The sequence below is a fragment of the Aedes albopictus genome, chromosome 2, assembly GCF_035046485.1.
Source record: "Aedes albopictus strain Foshan chromosome 2, AalbF5, whole genome shotgun sequence".
NCBI lineage: Eukaryota > Metazoa > Arthropoda > Insecta > Diptera > Culicidae > Aedes > Aedes albopictus.
Genome location: NC_085137.1, coordinates 69,748,306 through 69,766,435, shown reverse-complemented (window position 1 = coordinate 69,766,435; position 18,130 = coordinate 69,748,306). Strand labels below are relative to the sequence as shown.

At 37.8% G+C, this 18,130-nt stretch overlaps 1 protein-coding gene across 2 annotated transcripts in view; it reads left to right on the top strand.

Moving 5' to 3' along the window:
* The window catches only part of LOC109431003 (alpha-tocopherol transfer protein-like), a 111,820-nt gene that overhangs the window by 34,800 nt on the left and 58,890 nt on the right, over positions 1–18,130 (top strand). The window contains exon 2 of one of the 2 annotated variants that reach the window (XM_029871472.2): positions 12,388–12,449. The exons of the other annotated variant lie outside the window; for it this stretch is intronic. The gene's annotated coding sequence lies outside the window, so the exon portion shown is untranslated. The remainder of the gene's footprint in view (positions 1–12,387; positions 12,450–18,130) is intronic. 2 annotated transcript variants of the gene reach the window in all.

Here is an 18,130-nt window from a genome sequence, read left to right as displayed (position 1 = left end):
TCCATATGAAACGACGAGTGGAATGATAAAATTTTCTTCGATTTCATCGATTCGTACAGTAAATTATTAAGCTGATGCTGCTGCCATATATTTGCAAGATCCAATTCAATTACTTTCTCAGCAGGCTAAATAGAGTACGTCAGGCTTTGGTCAATTGTTAAATCGCATGTGTTTCTGTTTATTGGAGCTGCAGCCGTTTAGGTATTTTATACAGTCCAGCTTTGTCCACTAGACTTTAACAAAAAGCAAAACATACAAAAAGGCAGCATTTTTCATATTCACGCAATATACATTTGATTCGTATGTGTATGTGTAAAATTGTACACCACTATCTTGAATTTTGAGTTAACATCTTGGATTTTTCTATCATAACTTTTGAACTTTTTATTTTTTTTTTTTGACATTGTATAGCATTTCAATAGTTTTAGTGCTACAAATCGCGCTATGAATATTCCTGTTGAAGAAGAGTAGGGAGAGTTATTTTCAAATGTAAGAAAATTATTTAAAAAATTAGGTCTATTGCGCAAAAACAATGATAAAATCGGAACATTACTGTGCACCCATTTTACATGGTACTGGAGCTTAAAATTTTTCAAATCAGTCACCATTTTGGATATTTAGGCCGCGATCTTGGATACTCCGGTCGTCATTTTTGGACTCTTTCCTTTCTCCTTACCACTGCATGACTTTAGAGTCTTAAACTTTTTTTTTATCTGTATTAACGAGATTTTTAGCCCTGGGCTAGTTCATCTCGGGACCCACGCTTTACTTCCCTTCCGAAGGAAGAACCCACATTTTGTGAGTTTGTTGGGAGTGGGATTCGATTCCAGGTCCTCGGCGTGATAGTCACGTGTTCTAACCATCCAACCAGGTCCGCTCCGCAGTCTAAAACTTCTAAACAGTCGCCATCTTGCATTTTGCGCCGCCATCTTGGATATCATGGTCGTCATTTTTTCAACTAATCAAACCAAATCATAGGGTAGTGGACGTATTTTGGTCCGGGGCTGGTATTTTGGCCCATCTTGGGAATTTTAATAATTTTATCATATAATATGTATCTACAAAATCTGAGCAAATTATTATTGTAATCTTTGAAACATATTATTCGAATTTCCAATAAACATTTGCACAACAAGGTTTTGTTGAGATTATATGATAAAATTCATAAAATTCCCAGGGTGGGCCAAAATACCTGCCCCGGGCCAAAATGCGTCCACAACCCTACTGCATGGTTTCAGAACCCAAAACTCCTTAAAACCGCTGTCTTATTGAATTTCGGGCCACCTTCTTGGATATTTTGGTCCCCATGCCAAATATACCCATATTGCATTGTTTTAGAACCTAAAAATCCTTAAGCCAGCTTCTATCTCGTACTGTTGGCCGCCATCTTGCATTTTGAGCTGCCATCTTCTGGTCACCATTTTTGAACTCCAGACATCTTTCTTCTTATTAAATATACCTAAATTGCGTGGTTTTAAATCCTAGAACTGTAGGCAGTGTGAAAGGAAGGCACATCCAAACAAAAAATGCTCGGAAGCTGCAGCAAAAGAAAAACAAAACATCCAAACGGTATTTCAACCATGCGACCAACGAAAACGACAACCTACAAACGATGTAGCTGACAACCCGATGAAGATGGACCTCACAATCGAAGAGAAACAATGCATCTCCAGTCAACAACAGCCGAAACGAAACGCTTGCCAGCTGAGTCAAATGGAAGTACGTTCTCCTCCGCGAAAAAAAGCTTCTACCCAAGTAACAATTCAGAACCATTAATAAGCATGCCAGTTTAATAAACATTCTACAAAAGCGCCGACAGTTGAACAAGAGCGTGCGTTGATCAAAGTGACGAACGAACATTACAAACGGTTAAAATAGAACTTTTGTTCATCATATAGATGTTAATTTAATAACTAGTCGAACAAAAGTTTAAAGAAAGTTGTTAAGGAATTACCGTCAATAGCATAATAATGTTGTTACAATGTTAGAAGAGAAGCTGCTTCTAACTCATTAGATGTCGTTGTTCCACATATGATTCTCAGTGGACTACTTGTTCCACTGTAAGTATAGTTTAATAATACTTGCTTAGTCATTTTTGTTCAGTTGCTGATTAGTAGTGTAATAGTATCACTTCATAGTCATTGTTCGCCATGTTCACAATTATAAATCTGATCACTGTTTTTAAGCCCGCACTGGATTAAACATTAACCAAGAGAGTTGCAGCAGCAAATAATTATTTACCGAACACTCTTAAAACATCACAACTTACCTTTAAAACTACAATGATGAACGATAGCGAAACCACTGAGCTTCAAAAACGGCAGCTGAAGCCCCTCTAACTACCATCGGCAAAAAGTTTCCCAGTGGCTCGTTTCTTCTGCATGACACGACGCGGATTGAACACTGTTTTCATTAGGCTCGAGATCCACTTTTTTTTCCATGCTTTTCACTGAAATCACACACTTCCGATACGAAAAATGTTAAAAACTATTTAAACACAGCTCAATTCACTGGATGTTCAAAATGGTTAAAAAGTGTTTGACAGCTGGCAATTTTGCAAAACAACAACATCAGCTACACACAGCTACTGTTAAGCTCCAGTAGCACTGCAGATGAACAAACTTTGCTAAAAGGTTTATAAGCATGAACAAACGTTGCGGTAATGATTAATCAAATCAGTTTTTTCGCTACCGCCGTCCGGTGCAGACGTAGGCAAATGTGCTCTTCGCGTGTTCCATTGTCAACAGCTTGGGCTGTATAGAACCCAGTTTTCGAGCGCGCTTTGTACCCGGTCGTTCACATTATATACGTTTCTCGGTGTTGCTTTCTGTACCAAAAAACAGCAACCATCCGTCATGAGCGAAATGATAGTGAACACTGTGCAGTTTCGTTTCCCAGCCGGTAGTCCTCGCCCGGCATGGATTGAAATTGCGAAATTTTTAAAACGGCTGGACACAGATCTGATGATGGTGGAAACAACATATAGAACGGCAGAAGAACGATCGCTTCATAAAGTTTACATCGCAGGAGGCTATGCAGGACGCTTTAAGGAAAAACATAGAACCATGTCGGTTCATTTATGAAAGCGGTAGGTCGGTAGACGTCCGAATGTCGATCGCGGGTGTAATTATGCGATACGTGAGGGTGTTCGACTTGCCACCGGAATTGCCCGATAACGATTTGTCGTTGGCACTTGGAAAATTTGGAAGGGTTGAACGCATCACCCGGGAGAAATTCCCACCGGAGTGTGGCCTCGATCACATGTACAATGAGGTTCGAGTAGTGCACATGGAGGTGGAAAGAAACATCCCACCAACAATCGATGTTGCTAGTCTAGTCTAGTCTAGTCTACACATACACAGCCATTCATTGAAAGAATCCTGGAAAATAATAGAACCGACTAATTCTACCATTTTTCTTGTCATTATTAATACTTGCAGTACATAAGAAATGCATTACAAGCATTAAAGCGGCCAGGCCTACTGTGCAGCGTTATAGGTTTTACATAGAAAGCTATAGAGTGGGGACATCTCGTACCAACCACTCAGCCTTTTAAAAAGCAAAAAAAAAACCTTGAAAATCGGTGGGGGTGATGATGCTAAGAAGGTTAATATCACCCCTTGGTCCTTAGTTTCCTGGGATGGAACACAGGTATTTACTCTGTATCCTGGCCCTTATGCCTAGGCTTAAGCGCCATTACTCGCTCTCTGAAACGAGAAAAAGTGTAATGATCCCTTCCCAAAACGATAAAAAAAATATGATAAATAGTATCGAAAATATCCATATAATTATAACGAGTTGCAGACAACTTCACATCAGAACAAACTCATCAAATTAGTAATTTGTAGAAACATTATTTTCATTTACCTGAATTGACTTGAAATAGCATCAACTAATTATAAGTATACAAACCACCTTATCTCACCAAATTTAAACTTCGTTACACTGCGGATAGACCACATAAATCCTGTTGGCTCGCTATTGCTTGAGTTGCTAAACCCATCTGCCCATCAGCTGATGACCGGTCTACGTGAGTTACCTCGAAGTTTGTTTCGGACCTTCAAGCTGCTACTCACGTATTTGCGCTTGCACTCCCTGAGTCACACTTCAACCACTATTTATGGTTCCGGCCTCCAATGCACAATCCGAATCAAACAATAAGAAACCCTCGATCCACTCTTCCGGGCAGACATCTTCTAAACTAACAGTTACTTCCGATGCCGGGTTGCACCCGTACAACAAAAAAAACCCTTCTCGCACATTCACATCTATCGGAAATGTAGTGCTTATAGGCTGCAAGTCCATTGCAAAATCTGCTTCAAACTGGCACAAACGTACACTCCACACTCCACATAATCATATTTACTTTTTTTAAATCAATGTTTGAAAAATTACAATTTTTGAGTGGCCGTCGGCCAAATTGCTTCAAAAAAGATGACAGCAGCACGACCTAAACACTGCACGAAAATTTTGTTGCGTCCTTCCTCGCGCGCGGCACACTTCCATCCCACCAACAATCGATGTTGCTAATAAAAAAGCAAAGATTTTCTATGACGGATTGAAGGATACCTGTTTTCAATGTCATGAAGTCGGACATCGGAAAGAATCTTGTCCAAAGCGAAAAACTCGGCACAATAAGGAAGCGAATGCTACACCTAGTTCTTACGCGGATATCATGTCGGAAAAGGAAACAATTTTAGTAGAGCGGGACTTTCCAGCATTATCGGATGGTGAAGTTATCGAAGTTTTGGAGGAAGAAGACGAAGAAGAGGAGAACACGGAAGAACTTCAAGCGGAGGAAGAGGAGTTGGTCGTTCATGGGACAGCAGCTGATTCTGAAAAGGAAAAAAGGCGGAAAGAAGGTATTGAAACATTGGAGGAGGTCGCAAGAGCAATCCAAGATGCTATGAGGAACCCAGAGGCTTTTCAACGACGTACCCAGTATGCGGCTTCTTGTTCCGGTTCTAGTTCAGGACCGAAAGTAAAAGTCGCCCGTAGGACTCGTTATTGATTCCATTGAAATGATTATTTTGTAATAACATTTGTTTTACATGACCATTGGCTCCGTAGAGTTTTGTATAAAACAATTGAGCCTTAAATAAACGAATAGAAAAAAAAAATGATTAATCAAACATTGATCAGCTTTAATGTTGATCTAGACAATTAGTCGAATAATATTACTCAAGCGATGTTTATTCAACGCATGAAAGGAAACGTCGTCGACCTAATATTTAAATACTGCTATTTTTTTCAAATCTTGTATCCCGGATTGGAGCAGAGCAGATGCAGACGACAGTGAAGCAGTAGGTCCCGAGTTCGAGTCTTGTCATTGTTGAAAGTTTTCCATAAACATGTAATTAAAAAGCACAGCTGTAAGTAATTTAAAATTGTTTCAAGTTAAATATATGTAAAAAAATGAAAAATGGCAATTTATTTTTTCCAATTTTGTACAGTTATATTGAAGAAACGTTTAACAAACATGTTTGCAGCATTTGTTCTATCAAATCTTTAAATAGACATGATATCCATGTTTTGATTGTATTGTGATGGAATGATTGTTGTAGAAATCTTGTTTTTATGAACTTAGCAGCTAATTGGTAAAAATGGTTTCCATGATCTTTATTAGACGATTATACAAAAAAAACATCATACAACTTTGTTTAATCAACGTTGAAGAAAAGCTTCTAATATTTTTGTATATAGCTGATGATTTTGACGTTGAACAACAGTTGCATAACCAAGGAACAATCATTGAAAAAACATGCATTTCTCAATGCTTATACAACGGTCGTTGTTGAACAGATTCTCCATTTCTGGGCTAACAAGAGTTGAACAAAAGTTTCAGTTTTTTTTTTTTTATTGAATTGCTGTAACTTAAGACATTTATCTTATTTATCGTTACAATATGATGTTATTCTCAGAACAATGTATTTTCATCATCTAAACTACGTGTTCTCTCTACCTGCATGTTTCCGTCTACTGTAAGTTGTGCAAGAGATCCCTCTTAAAGCTTGATATTGTATTCTCTACCTTAATTGAAGTTGGCAAACTATTCCAGCTGACAATGCCTCTAACGAAGAACGATTGACTGTAATATGATGAGCTGTGTTGAGGCACCCTGTAACTTTTTGTGCGTGTGCCCCTAAGAGGTACGAGTTTTTCGAAAAGATAAGCAGGAGAAGATGTTTGAATTATTCTAAATAAATTCATACATGATCTGTATCTATAAAAATTTACAAACGAGCATCCGACTAGATTTTTTTGCAGGTGTGAAACGTGTGAGAACCGAGACAGGTTATATACATAACGAATGCAAGCGTTTAGTGCAACTCTAAGCTTATCAATGGAACCAACCAACGCATTAGTGTAGATGAAGTCACCGTAAATAAAATGAGGTAGGATTAAAGACTTAAATAATTTTAGTTTTGTACCAGAATCACAGTGTCTAGTTGTCAAATTCAGTCGTTTCAAAGAACCGTAGATTTTAGAACACTGCCTATTAACGTGAGCATCCCATTCTAAATTATTTTGAAATATGATCCCTAGATTGTTGGCACGATCCACAAATTGAACTGCTACACCATCAAGCAGAATTCGAGGAGGTTGAGGGGGCATTTTTTGCCTGGATATTAGCATCGCCTTAGTTTTTTCCGGATTAATAGGAAGCAAATTATCCTTGGACCATTTCATCAGTTTGTGGAGATCATGGTTCATACAATCACGCGCGGAAGATAGATCAATATTTTCATCAGTACATATATAAATTTGCACATCGTCAGCAAAAAGATGAATTGAACAAAAATCCAACACAGCTGGTAAATCATTGATAAAAAGGGAAAAAAGAAGTGTCCCAAGGACCGACCCCTGAGGAACACCGGAAATTGTTGGTCTAAATTCAGACAACCTACCATTGCAAAATACAGCTTGACTACGTTGACCTAAGTAACTACTTATAAGTTTAGCAGCATTGTTTGAAAAGTTGTATAAAGAAATTAGCTTATTTATCAACTTACTGTGTACCACTCGGTCAAACGCTTTTGAAAAATCGATCAACAGTAAAATGGTAATACCTTTTTTATCAATTGACTTAGCGATGTCATCGTGTACTTTTAATAAAGCTGTTTCGGTACTGTGATGACTTCTAAAACCAGATTGAAAGCAATGGATGTAGTTCATTCTGTGAATATATTCCGATATTTGGATTTTTAAGAGTTTCTCGAAAACTTTCGAGATTGTAGGTAGAAGGCTAATTGGTCTTAAGTTCGTAATTGAGTGTACGTTTGGTTTTTTATAAAAGTTTTTTTTTAAAGTTTCAGTTCCAGTAAACCAAATATTATTCCACATATGGTTTAATAACAATGGTTTGAGAAACCTTTCTTAAAATAATAATTGTTTCTTGGGTACAGCTCCACCAAACCAGAGTGATACGCTGTGTGAGACCAACAACGACGACAACGATGACGAACGGGAAACAATGAACACTGTGGATACTGATACAGATTATGACTCAGGCCCGGATCCAACGAGAGACGACGTCGACGGGTGGTTATTGAAATTCGGTAAACGTTCAAAGCGGCAGGACAAATTAATTGCAAAGTATTGTAATCGATCTTAATAGTGAAATGTAATTAATAACTTTTATTGTATTTTTGTTTTGACACGAATGCACAGCTAGTGTAAAGTGTCGGTAATAAAATCAAAAAAAAAATCCTAAAACTTCTTAAAACAGCTGCCATCTTGAATTTTGAGCCACCATCTTGGATTTTAGGCTGCCATCTTGGGTATTCTGGTCACCATTTCTGGACTCTGGACATCTTCTCTATACCAAATATACCCAAATTGCATGGCTTAAGAGCCTAAAACTCCTTAAAACAACCGCCATCTTGAACTTTGAGCCGCCATTTTGTATTTTGTGCCACCATCTAGTATACATATTCTGGTCACCCTTTATGATCTTCGGACATCTTCTCTATGCCAAATATACCCATATTGCAAGGTTTTAGAACCTAAAACTCCTCAAAACGGCTGCCATCTCGAATTTTGGGCCACCATCTTGGATGTGGGGCTGCCATCTTGCATATTCTGGTCGTTATTTTTTGGCTCTGGACATCAACATACCAAATATACCCATAATACATGGTTTAAGAGCCTAAACTTCTTAAAACAACCTTCATCTCCAATTTCGGGCCGTCATCTTGGATTTTAGGTAGCCATTGATGAATTCCGCATAAAATTCGGCAACAATGCTAAAGTTTTCAAAGTTCGGGGCAATTTGATGTGTCAATTTCCTACTCTGGAAGTCTCTGGAAAAAACATATTGTTAAACATCCAGGGAAATTTCCGATGAAATCCTCGGATGAATTCCTTAAAGAATGTCTTATTTCTTCAGTTAATTCCTTGAAAAACTTCCCAATGATTCCTGTAAAAATGGAATTCATGCGGGAGTTATCTATAAAAGGAATTCGTTGCCAAAGATTCTCTTAAGCAATTATCATTGAAATATCTTGAGAAACTTGCAATGGAATCTCTACAGAGAACTCCCAAGAAACCTCTGAAAAATTCTTTGGTAAAAATTTCTCAGTGGCTTATGTAACTTTTTGCTGTTAAAGCTTCCTTGGTTGAAAACTAACAGAACAAAACAAAGACGGCCCAAAACGGACGCTCCTTTCGCAAGTTGTGCGCGGTCCCACGTATGCCGCTGAATTCTTAGATTATCACAGATCTGAAGAAATGTAAACTCTTCTTGGAATAATCGTGCAATAAATTCCAGCTTTTAGCAGTGTATTCACACCCACAGATTGGAGTTTGCGATCTGCTCAAAAGAATTCGGCTTAGTGCTTCACACTGCCCACAACGGAAACAATTTTCGTCGTTATAACAAGATTTCGAAAATTTAAAACGAATTTACACGAGTTACCCTTATTACTGATTTTCTCAGCTCCGTCTAAGTGTTGTGTCATTTCAATGAAGTTTATTACATAAAACGCTGTCCACAAACTAAGCTGTTTGGGGCAGTTGCGTTGGGGATTTCGATCGGGTTGCATTGTTTGGAGGAAAAAGGTAGCCAATTGTTGCAGAAAATTGAAAGAGTCAAGGAGTGGTTGCGGTCATCCGACGACATGGAACTGGATGAGATCATTCCGATTTTCTTCTTTACATCCTAGAAGAAGTTGGGGTAATTTCGTCACTGCGTTTACATGAGGACTCATGGAGTCTGGTAATTTCTGCAAATTAATCTTGTAGCTCTGGTGCTGATCTAATATTGAAGCGATAAAAATGATAGAAGAAAGTAATTGCAGCTCGCAACAGTCAAAATTACCTCAACGGCCGTCGATCCCAGGTAACACATGGGACTACACTTTGTAAAATACATAATTCGTAAATAGCTATCTAAGCTTGAAAGTTTATTCTCTGTATATTCCAAGTTCAATACTGTGAGAAGCGCGCGACTATTTTCGTTTGACGGTGGTTTTTTTTTTGGTTTTCTGGGGGCGCGAATTTGAATGCGGAATCAACTTTCGTGTAAAAGTCAGTTTTCATGGTTAAGTAAACGATCAACCCCAGGAACAGAATAAGCTGAATAACAGTTTCTAAAGCTAAAGTTTGATTAAGAGTGGTTTGTTCCACTCTTATTCAACAAAAATGTTTGTCGATTTTCTCGGTAGGGCGATGGAAGCACGAGTGCGAAATCCGGGATCAGAATCGCGCAAAACTTTTCGTGGATCAGCCGGTTTTCTCTGTAGGGGGCTGTTCATAAACCACGTAGACCAAAATTTGGCTATCTCATACACACCCCCCACCCCCCTCGTAGACTTTTGTCCATATAAAAATTTTGAAATTTGTATGGAGCGTAGACTTTGGCCTCCCCCCCCCTCCCCAAAGAGTCTACGTGGTTTATGAACAGCCCCAGGGCAATGGCAGTGCGAGTGTGAAATGTGAAATCAAAGTTGAACGAGAAATTTTTTTGTGGCGGAATTTTCAGGTGAAGGTGATGGGGGCGCGAATGCGAAATGTGGGGGTGCTGCGGATTACACGGTTTCTAGTAGCAACGGTTGTCGAACTAACATTCCTTCCCTTTCCCGATGACCATAAGGATGTGGCCGGCACCGTTATTGACTTGAAAATATTGAGATCTCGAATTGTACACATTGAGAATGGTTGGCTAATCCCAAGCTTTCACATTAATTGATTCTCTGTGCAACTTCGATTGTTCTGGTCAATCACGGAGTAGCAACTACGATGTGTATGGTTATCTTTGCTTTGCTTTGCTTAAGCGCTGTCCACAAACTACGTAGATTTATGTTTGGACATCTCAGAAACTAACCTTTTTTCTTGCAAAGTCCTAAAGATTTACATGTGTTTGGTAGTTGAAAAATGTTACGTTTACTGATTTGAGAATGAACTATTCCTGCTCCTAGTGAACACATATTATCGGCTACGATCATGTGGGATATTTTTCTGATTAAAGCAAGATTCCTAACTTTTTACATATTTGTAAAAGAAAGTTGATAACTTGTCGCTTAATTGTAGATTGATGACTTGTGGTTTTTTATAAGGCTGATACAAATTTAATTTTGATTTTTTGTCTCCCCCCCCCCCCCTTCAAAAATTTTTGGCTGGATTTTGCATTTTGAGGGGGCAGATAAAAAAATATTTATGAAAATATCGGGTCTTGCTGAAAATTGTTTAACAAATCCAATGAGTTTTTATTATTTTTCAGAATAAATGCTTTATTATTTTTATCCTCCCCCCTCGACCAGCCACAGCATGGTGGGACAAAAAGTGAAATAAATATTTGTAACGGCCTAAGTACATGATCTGAAGATTTCAATCGTGAAAGAAAGTTTGCTAGGTCAAATTTCTAGAAAGCTTTCCTCTCTTCTCCACGCCCCTTCGACTTTTTCTGGCTATGACTATACCTAGGGCACCGTCCACAAATTATGTAAAGTCTTAGGAGGAGAGCGTTACGGCCCATACAAACATCTTAGGATTATTAAGGGCTATTCCCATTACACCGGACAGGGACCGTGCCGGGCCCCGGCCGTGCCCCGGTCATCGATTTCTTACATGGGATTACTATGGCGTGTTTCACATCACTCCGTGCCGGGGCTCGGTCGAGCCCCGGCCGGGCTAATGAGAAGCACGCCATAGATATTGTTAGAAAGAAATCGGTAAAGTGAGAAGACCGCTTTATACAAATAAAACGTTACGGAGGGAGAAGGGGGTAAAAAATTGTCTACCGTTATATAATCTATATATATATAAATGAATTTCTGTCTGTCTGTCTGTCTGTCTGTCTGTCTGTCTGTCTGTCTGTCTGTCTGACCGCTATGGAATCGGAAACTACTGGACCGATCGGTGTGAAATTTTGTATGTGGGTGCTGTCGGGGCCGAGGAAGGTTCTTAGCTTGGTGTGAGATCTCTCCGGTCTCGGGAACAGGGGGCTGCCATACAAATGACTTTGCGGGGAATGTCCCTATTGAGCTGCACGTCAAAAAACACAGTAGGCAGGCGTTTGCCGGGACAGCTAGTAAATATATAAAAATGAGTTTTAAGTCCCTTTGAGGCAACAAAAGTCAAGAACGGGTGGACCGATCAGCATGACGCTTGCACGGTTCGATTCGTATTCGTGGTGGCTGTGTTTATATGTATAAAAAGTTACGAAAATTCACTAGAAAAGTAAAAAAAGTTATGAAGCACTAATTTTCATGAGCTGGGAAGAAAATCAACACGATCGAAATGAAAGCGATCTAAGAGTGCGGTGATGTTATGAACTCAATAGTTGTCAAACCACCAAACCTGCTTGGCAAGACAACGTTTGCCGGGACTGCTAGTAATAAATATATACTCCCATATTCTTACACAGATAGAATAGAAAGATTAATTTTTGATTCGATGACTGAGAAATGATTAAGGAATATTAGTTATGTATACTGATTTGGGAACTTAATTCCTTTGCCCCTTGTGAACTCATATCGCTGGTTACGACTATGAGTCTGGCCAAGGTCAGATTTTTGGCTTCTGGTTCGAGCAAGAACATTGTTTGTTGATTTATGGTCAAGTTATGATTTTTTGGAGTGCTCCTTTTTTCCTCTCCTGTTGGAGCCACTGCGTCCAATAAGCTGAGATTTTGTGGCCCTTATTACTGTTTTTCCTAGATCCGCCCATGTGTTGTATTTTTTCTAAGAAGTTCTTCACCAGAAGATTCTAACAAAGAAAACTAACATTTGCTTGCAAAGCGACGCTGATACTTTTTGTTTATATGTTCGGAGAAATTACTTCCCCCTCATTTGATTTCAATGTTATCTTCTTTGTATGCCACTATTTTTTTTAATTTAAATTTAGAAAAAAATAAATCATAATAATCTTTTTTTCTCTTTTTTTCAGTGATATCGATCTGGGTTAAATAACTAGCTTTCAGCTTTGCACCAAGCTCCAAAAAATATCAGGTGAGTTGATTCAATTTGGAGGATTCCCATTTCAGTCTTCGACATTACTCTTTCATTGAAATAAAGCATTCTTCATAGGTTGGTGCTGTATAATATTTCCAACAGATGTATAATCCAAATAGTTTTTTTTTCGCCAGAATAACCCATATTTGTAATCGACCCTTTAATTGCTCAGGATTTTTTTTTGTATAACTTGTACATGACCAAAACGGAAAAACACAAACATTTAAATACTGTCTTGATACTTAATCAGATTTTTAGCAAAAATAATTTTTGTTGAATGTTTTGTTAAACTTGAATGAATAAACTTATAGTTAATCAATTCTAAAAAAATCGTCTTAGTGATGTTTTATAGAAGTACACCATCAAAAATGTTTTGAACATGTGAACTAGTGATCATCTAGTTGATGCATCAGAGATTGTTGTCTGTCAATTGACATTTTATTTAAAAATCGACTTCGAATATTTTGACCCATTTTCATCCCCAACGACGATAACGGGTAATTCTCAACGTCAACTGTTTTTCTAGTGAAAACACAGCAACCCCTTTCTATTTCTCCGAGAAATGTAGCGACCGCATAAGAAGTAAATGAATTAGAATCATTACCTTCTCCCCGCTAGAAAAGTAATAAACCATCGTAGAAACAAACCGGTTCAGTAAAACAGCACACGCTCACCGTGACGTTGAACTTCAAAACGGTGCAAACCGGCGTCGTCGCGCCGGCTTGTTGGTTTGCGCGCAGATGTTGGAGGACACAATTTACCTAAGCTACATAACTAGTCGTGCGCAAAGCAGAGGACCCCTTACTTGGACTGGCTTCAGGGATGTACTTACACTTTTGAATTTTACCTTAGTTATTGTAAAATTTTCAACACTCTACAAGACTACTGAGAATTGATTTAAAAAGATTTTAGGTTCCAGTGAGGACACTGTTCCTAGACACATATCAAGACTTCCTCCCTGGCAATCAGTCCAACATAGCCACTTCAAGCTGCTAAATGGATATGTAAATCTAACGGCTCTCTTGATTAAAAGAAAAACCTACCCCAACTGGGACTCGCGTTCTACCCTAGGTGTATACAGATATTATCCGCTCACTTCACCGGACAATTTAATCGGCATTGATTATAGATGGGATTGGATTGCAGCTTTATTAAGTCACTCGACTGCTTGCACTTTATATTTATATCCTGCTCGTGACCGGCGATGTAAGGCCAACCATGTTGTGTAATTTTCCACTGGAAATTACCATTTCTAGCAAGCTGGGTGACACTCGTTCTATAACTGGGTGGACGACATGAGCACAACCGCAATAGAATGTACTTATAGATATTCTCGCGGCGACTGTGATACATTTATAGGCTAGCTGCGAATACTTTCCAAAGTAGCCCTCTGCTTCTAACAACAGGGTGGTGGGCTTGACCTAGCTTACGAAGAGTCAACGACCTTCGCCGGCGATAGGTGAGGGTGGTGTTTCGTGCGGTTGAAAGCAAATCGAACAGGTGCTTGTCGCGATATAGTGCGCTTCTAATCTAACAAACACTTGGTATACCTATCATCATATGCATTTTATGACGTTTTCACACGTTCCCGGTGGCGCGCTTGAGTAACGGAATGATGTGTGGCGTTTAAAAGTGGATTGAGGTTTTAGAAAAAATGTGCTCCAATCCTACTGAGCGGGAAGCGAGCTGTTGATGTACCTCTGTACATATGTATCCTCCTTTTCTTTTTGTGCTACAGAACCTGAGAGCTTTATTGTTTAGTGACCGCTTTAGTGAAGATACCTTAAATACAAAAATACAAAAGAACAAAACACAAAAGTACAAAAGTACAAAAGTACAAAATACAAAAGTACAAAAGTACAAAAGTACAAAAGTACAAAAGCACAAAAGTACAAAAGTACAAAAGTACAAAAGTACAAAAGTACAAAAGTACAAAAGTACAAAAGTACAAAAGTACAAAAGTACAAAAGTACAAAAGTACAAAAGTACAAAAGTACAAAAGTACAAAAGTACAAAAGTACAAAAGTACAAAAGTACAAAAGTACAAAAGTACAAAAGTACAAAAGTACAAAAAAGTACAAAAAAGTACAAAAGTACAAAAGTACAAAAGTACAAAAGTACAAAAGTACAAAAGTACAAAAGTACAAAAGTACAAAAGTACAAAAGTACAAAAGTACAAAAGTACAAAAGTACAAAAGTACAAAAGTACAAAAGTACAAAAGTACAAAAGTACAAAAGTACAAAAGTACAAAAGTACAAAAGTACAAAAGTACAAAAGTACAAAAGTACAAAAGTACAAAAGTACAAAAGTACAAAAGTACAAAAGTACAAAAGTACAAAAGTACAAAAGTACAAAAGTACAAAAGTACAAAAGTACAAAAGTACAAAAGTACAAAAGTACAAAAGTACAAAAGTACAAAAGTACAAAAGTACAAAAGTACAAAAGTACAAAAGTACAAAAGTACAAAAGTACAAAAGTACAAAAGTACAAAAGTACAAAAGTACAAAAGTACAAAAGTACAAAAGTACAAAAGTACAAAAGTACAAAAGTACAAAAGTACAAAAGTACAAAAGTACAAAAGTACAAAAGTACAAAAGTACAAAAGTACAAAAGTACAAAAGTACAAAAGTACAAAAGTACAAAAGTACAAAAGTACAAAAGTACAAAAGTACAAAAGTACAAAAGTACAAAAGTACAAAAGTACAAAAGTACAAAAGTACAAAAGTACAAAAGTACAAAAGTACAAAAGCACAAAAGCACAAAAGTACAAAAGTACAAAACTACAAAAATACAAAAGTACAAAAGTACAAAAATACAAAAGTACAAAAGTACAAAAAAATACGAATTTCTACAGGAATTCCTCCAAGAATTTCTCCAGAAATTAATCCAGGGATTCATTCGAGATTATTTGCAGGCTTCCTCCTCATGAAGAAATTTTCAACGGAATTCCTACAGAAATTACTTCAGGAAATCCTCCAGGAACTTCTTCACGAATTGAGCATGAGCATGAGCATGAGCATAGATGACCGTACAATTCGTAGTTGCTACTCCGTGATCGACCAGAACAATCGAAATTGCACAAGGAACCAACAAACGGAGCTTGGGAGTAGCTACCGCTCTCAATGTGCACAGTTCGAGAATTCCAGACTTTATTAGTCAATAACGGCGCCGGCCACGTCCTTACGGTCATCGAGGAGGGAAAGGAATGTTAGTGTGACGTACGTTGCTACTAGAGACCGAGATCACCTCATCTCTTCTCCACGACTGTCACGGGAAGGAGTTTTTGTTAGTGGGGAGGGGGAGAGTCACATGATTTGGACTCACTTTGGTAAGTAATGTGATTCATGCAACCTTTACTTGAGTCAAAACCTTTATTCATTTTGACTAAAATATTACAAATGTCGACACCGAAGATGACGAACCATTCAAATTTTTGTGTAAATGCAAAAAATGAAAGAAAAATATTTATTATCAACTGATTGTGCATTGAAAACTAGCGCCGACACATGACGTGACGAACTTTTCAATATTTGTTAGATAAAAACACAAAAACCAGAGCAGAATTTTATACATCCTTGAGCATTAATTATTATGATAAAATGGAACGAGCTCACCCATAAACATCCTTCGAAGTGTCCAGTGCGTATGTGCTGCAGCATCTTCCACTAACTCCCTCCAGGAACTTCTTCACGAATTCCTTGAAGAACTCTTCCAGGAATTCCAGGAATTAAAGATTTTTTTTCAAGAATTCCTTCAGAAATTCCTTTATGAATACCTCCAGGATCCTTCAGGAAACCGTTAGAAATTCCTCAAGAAAATTCTCCTGGGACTACTCTAAGAATTCGTCCGAAAATTCCTCCAAAAATATGTCAAGGAATTACGCCAAAAACTCCTCCTGAAATTACTCCAGGAATTACTCCAGGAAGTCCTTCAGAAATTCCGTAATAATTTCTTGAAATTCCACCAGGAAATCCACCAAAAATTCCCCAGAAATTTCAGGAAGTCCTTCAGGAATTCCACTTAAAATCTTTCCCAAGAATTACTCCAGGAATTCCTCCAAGGATTCCTCAAGGTATTTGTCCAAGATTTTATCCCAGAATTCCTCCAAAATATCTACCTAGAATTCTTTTAAGAATCCCTCCAGGAATTCCTCCAAAAAATCCTACAGGAATTTCTCCAAAAATTTCACCAGGGGTCCTTCTTAGACTTCTTCCAATAATCCTTTCCAAAATCCTTCCAGAAATTTGGCCAGAAATACTTCCAGGGATTTTTTTATGAAAGAATTTATCCAAAAATTCTTCCAAAAATTCCTTCACGAATACTTCCAAAATTCTTCAAGAAACCACCAGAAATTCCTCAAGATTATATTTCTGGGACAACTCCAGGGATTCTCCAAGAATCCCACCAGGAATTTCTCGAAGAATTCCTCCAAAAATTTCTCCAAAACTTCCTCCAGGAATTTTTCCGAGAATTTCTCCAGATATTCCTTCAAAACTTCAGTTAAGAATACCTCCAAGAATCCGTTCAGGAATTTCTCCAGAAATTCTTCCAAGCATTCCTACAGGAACTTTTCCAATTTCCTGTCCAATTTTTCCAAGACCTGCTCCAATACTTCTGGGGATTCCCCAGGAATTCCTCCAAAGATGCCTTCAGGAAATCCTCCAAGAATTCTCCCAGGAGTTCCTCCAACACATCCACCAAGAGCAACAATCCCTTCCTGCATTACCTTCCCAGAATTCCTTCAGGAATACCTTCAAGACTTCTTTCAAGAATTCCAACAAGAATCTCTTTCGGGAATTCCTCCAAGAATCCGTTCAGGAATTTCCCCAGAAATTCTTCCAAGCATTTTTACAGGACCTCATAAGAATTTTTCCAAGACCTGCTCCAATACTTCTATCAAAAATTCATCCAAGAATCTCCCCATGAATTTGGCCAGGGACTCCTTCATAAATTCCTCTAGGAATACCTCCACGGATTTTTCAATAAATATCATCAGGAACTCTTCCTGGAAATCCTTCAGAAATTCCTCCAGAAATGTCTACAGGAATCCACCACACAGTGTTTTATTTTGCCGATTTCGTGCGCTTTTTTAATAACGTTTCAACCGATGATTTTAGCGATATAGTTTCTTCGGAGAAGTTTGTACATTACACAAGGCGCTTCTTTTGACATAAAGAGTTGAATGATCAATCCACCTATAAGTGAGATGAAAAAAATATTTTTTCGAAAAATGCAGATAGATGTTTGATGTCTTCGGCAAAGTTGTGCAAAATGCAATTTTGAACAATTTTGTCAAGGACGCCATAATGCTGAATCTCATACTTTAGGAGATATATTGCGTTGTATGTGCATGACCCCTAGAAATCATATATTTTATCATAACTTTTTAACGAGATTTTTTAGATTTTTTGCGTCTTCTACGAAGTTGTTTGGAATGTAAAAATACATGTTTTTGCTGAACATTGAAAAACGCTAGCTTTTAAAATTACAAAGTTATTTACAAATTACTGATATTTATAGAGTAACTTCGATCTCGTCTAACTGCTTTCGGCGCAAAATGGTGCAGAGAACCGTTTTGAATAATGGAACAACTATATTTCTACTATATCAAAATGGCTTAAACTTTTGTATACAAGTGTATTCTTTATGTGTTATGGTAAATAAACAAAGAATGATC